This window comes from Rutidosis leptorrhynchoides, chromosome 5 (genome assembly GCF_046630445.1).
Source record: "Rutidosis leptorrhynchoides isolate AG116_Rl617_1_P2 chromosome 5, CSIRO_AGI_Rlap_v1, whole genome shotgun sequence".
In the NCBI taxonomy this organism is placed as follows: domain Eukaryota; kingdom Viridiplantae; phylum Streptophyta; class Magnoliopsida; order Asterales; family Asteraceae; genus Rutidosis; species Rutidosis leptorrhynchoides.
This window is the reverse complement of record NC_092337.1, coordinates 340,964,435-340,968,394: the sequence shown is the minus strand read 5'-3', so window position 1 is coordinate 340,968,394 and position 3,960 is coordinate 340,964,435. Positions and strand designations below refer to the sequence as shown.

Here is a 3,960-nt window from a genome sequence, read left to right as displayed (position 1 = left end):
CACGAGTCCGTGATTTGACCATAGGATTCGCATAACATCCAAAAAAGACCCTTACGGTCCATTCGATCCGGTAAGTTAGTGACGTAAAAAGAGGTTGACGTTGAAGATGGACCAGATTTATAAGGGTTAGGGATTGATTTGGGGTTACCATTATGTACCTTATAAAACCAACCATCTTCTCGCTGAAGAAAAACAGATATCCCTCCCATAATCAGGTCGGAATTTGACGCTGGAATGACGAAAAGACGATTGGGAATTAGAGAACCCTAATCGCCCTAAAATTTTGGAGCGTGCGGCTTGTTTTAATAATATTACAATATGGTTTAGTGTAACATCCTTGACTTGATATTTAGGAGGGATCAAAATTGTAAGTTTATAAAAGATTAGGGACTAAAGATGTTAAGTTTCAAAACCTAACACATAAAATCTAGAATCTAGTCTTCTTATCTCATTTAGGCATAAAAAAATTAAAAGAGAAAAAAAGAGAGAGCATAGGGAGGTGTCGAGCAGGAAAGAAAAGGAAGAAAAGAGGGGTTTGATTTTCTTCAATATTGGAGCTAGTAACTAATAAAATTGTGCAATTAGTAGAAGTCTAAATCCTTGGTTATAAGGATTTCTAGAGAAATCATCTTCTTCATCTTGGTGATTTTGGCGGTTTTGTAATCCTAAACCTAAGGTATGAACTTATGAGCTTTTAATTCCGAATTTATGTAATTGTTTGGTTGGGTTAGTGTCTAAATGAGGTTTTTAACTTCATTTCAATCCCAAATCGAATTTTTAATAAATTAGGGTTTATGGATTAAAAGCTAGTTAATGATGAACTTGTAAAATGAAACTTGTAAGTAAATGGTTTGTATGTTAAAGTCTTAAAACATGAATCTTGTTGGAAAGTGTCTATTTTGGTATTGATAACTTAGAACTAGTGAATTGGTGTTGTAGTTGTATTTGTGAGTCAAAAATTGGTTATTTTGTGTTAAACCCGTAGGTGAAGAAAAACTGCACAAAACTCGATTTTGTAGAGGTCATATCTTGTAAACCGTGGCTCCGTTTGGGGCGTGTGAGAACTTTTCGGAAAGGGCTTTGAATATCCTATCCAATGAATAAGTTTTTGAGGACTGAATAGGAATTAGCTGGGTCAAAACCTGCTGTGAATATAGGGCTGTTTCAAATGTCAAAATGGGTAAAATTTATACAAAGTATTATGGTTTGGGATTTTGGGCTTGGTATTAGTGTCTATATTGTTAGGTTGTTGTTTGGGCCTGAATTTCCACTCATAGTGGTAATGGGACGAGTCTTTCTTGAGTCAAATTGGTCGAAATCTTAATTGGGTCGATATTAAGCTAGTAGTCACTTATGGTGCCTATTGGCTTTATGGGCGGGATTTGTGTTTATATGTATGATAATTAGCTAAATAGAAATATTTAGCTTATTATTTGTGATATAATGTAATAGGTGGATTACATTGGCGACTCGTGGAATTCGGATATTATGTTGCTAGAGATTCCGAGGTGAGTGGAATAAGTATATGTATGTGTATATAATTTATTTGCTTGTGTGTGGGGTGTGGTTAGTGTATCCGTGCGTGAGGTTGCACTATAGTTTATCCGTGCGTGGGAACTTCACTACCCTTTGTACGATGGGGGCCACATGTGTGTCATGGTGTTGGTAGTTTTACTACTTCGTCATGACATGTGCGATGGGTGGGTTGTGGCCGTTGACTCGGTCCACTAACTTCACCTTGGGAGTAATGTTGTATTTGCGCGGTATAACGTTATCGGAAAATGCGAGTACCGGTGGGAAATGCGAGTACCATTCCCGGGTTGTGTGAATATGGATCCATATTGCTTGTGTGTGTGTGTTTGTGTTATAGCATGTTACTTGTTGATTATATGCTAACGGTGATGCTAGCTTGGTGTATGCGTCGATATGTGTTATTATGCGTTGTATGTGTAAATGGGTGCATGTAAGTGAATTATATATGTATATGTATAATTATTGCATTCACTAAGCTTTGCTTACCCCTCTCGTTGTTTACCTTTTTATAGGTACCGGTTTGATGATGCGTAAATATCTAGTTGCTAGACTAGATATTTAGATGTTGCCTGAGCTTACGGCGGGATTGTTCGTGGCTTATTGGACTCGGGTCGGGGATAGATAGTCCCCGGGATCATGCTCTTGATATCGGTTTGGGTTGTTGAGTCTTAAACCATTTGTAAGGTAATTTGGGTCAAAATTACACATTGTTGTTATGAAACGGGTCGTGACTTACCCGAGTGATGTGTAAGTTGGTCAAACGTTTTGTAGTGTTACTTTGATGCAACTAGTGATTAAAAACAGGCTTTGTTGGTTATATAGTAACTTCTGAGAAGTGCTGACATGAGTCAAAATATTACTAAAATGAGCTGAAGTCTGGTGCAGTGCATCTGCGCGCCGTACGGTATGTTGTGTAATTTTTTTTTTCTTTTTCTGATAACGGGTCAGAGTCGTTTCAAGTGGTATCAGAGCATGGTTTAAGGGATATAGGTTCTTACTTGTAGAGTGTGATTCCCTAGACTTAAACTGTATGGATTGTGGTCAATGTGTAATTTTGTGGGGCCTTCATTTCTGCTTAATGTTGTTCCTTAGATAGATAGTCGCCTATGGCAAGTAGGTAGGCTAGTGGGTGCGATATGTATATTATATTATAATATCTATGTTGTATGCGGTGTTTTTGGGACGAACCCGGTAATTGGGACTTTGTTGTTTGGAGGGAATGAATGGTCAAGCCCACTGGCGGGACTTTGATCATCGGGAGGTACTAGGAGTTTTATGTGTCTTGTATTGTGTGAATGTTGTGCTAGTCCGGGTAAAGTACTTTATATGGCCATGTGAAAGCGGTAAAGTACACGATTGTAATAATGCCTGATTAACATCATTACAACAGTGTAACTTGACACCAAACATGACATATTGAGTACCGAGCGGAGGAACACGACATGGTTAGGAAATGTTCAGTGATTAGGGAACCGTGTAAAGGTTCCTAGATTGTGGTACTCTAGGGTGATGTGTTTGTCGTCATCTTGAGTGCATTGTGGGACGTTGAGAGTTATGGTAGATATAGACACCTAAGACGAGTACGTGGACTCGTGAGATTTGGGCGTGTGTGGTCACCCTAAGTAGTGGGTGCATCATCGAGATTGATATGAGTGTAGTCTTCTACCGTAACTAGGATAACCGATACGGGTGTGTAGTGGAGACTTAGATTTCTTAACAGGAATTTAATAAGTCTAGTGATTGTAGTAATGTGTTACGACCCGGTAGAGTGTGTGGGTAGGGAAACGTGTAGTGATTCCAATCGTGAATCAACTTGAGAGGTTGGGTACCGGGGTGTTTACGGGTTGTAAACTCACGGGAGTAAGACTCGTATGATGGTGGATTTTGGTAGGCGTTAGTATGTTGTGGGGCATATAGGGTAATGTTCCTTAAGGGATTCCCTTCTGTTAATTATGTTATCAGTGAGCGGAGAGGTATAAGACTTGGTGTCACCAAGCATCTCGTTATTAGTATATGAAAGTGTAGCAAGGCTAAATATCTTGGCTTTGGTAAACTTGTGAGGAATGACGTTCGCTATAAATATTGTTAAGCTAGTGAACCGTAAGGTATGTTGAGTGGTAAGTTTTGAAGGTTGGATCATCATTCGTGTAAGCGAGTGGTGTAGTTAAGAGTGGTGTTTGTATACACCAAGTGGATTGGGGGATATAAGTAGTGTGGATGTTCGCGACGGCGCGTGACGGAGTAGCCTAAGGCATTCTTGTGAGCCTTCCCAGAACATTCTGTGTAATGATAATCTTGGTGGTATAAGAATTGGTAGAGTGTTAGGTGTAACAGATAGGTTCGGTGAAGTAATTTTCACGGACAATATTGAACCCGTAAGGGTGTGCTTGTGTTCATTTGTAGTTACTGTTCTGTTTAGGTTTTTGC

General features: G+C 39.2%; 1 long non-coding RNA gene across 1 annotated transcript; it reads left to right on the top strand.

The window, feature by feature from the left end:
* The first annotated feature begins 513 nt into the window (after positions 1 to 513).
* Positions 514 to 2,398, top strand: LOC139847069 (uncharacterized). Its single transcript, XR_011759287.1, has 3 exons — positions 514 to 676; positions 1,453 to 1,508; positions 2,046 to 2,398. It is a non-coding gene; the product is annotated as an uncharacterized lncRNA (long non-coding RNA).
* The last annotated feature ends 1,562 nt before the right edge of the window (positions 2,399 to 3,960 follow it).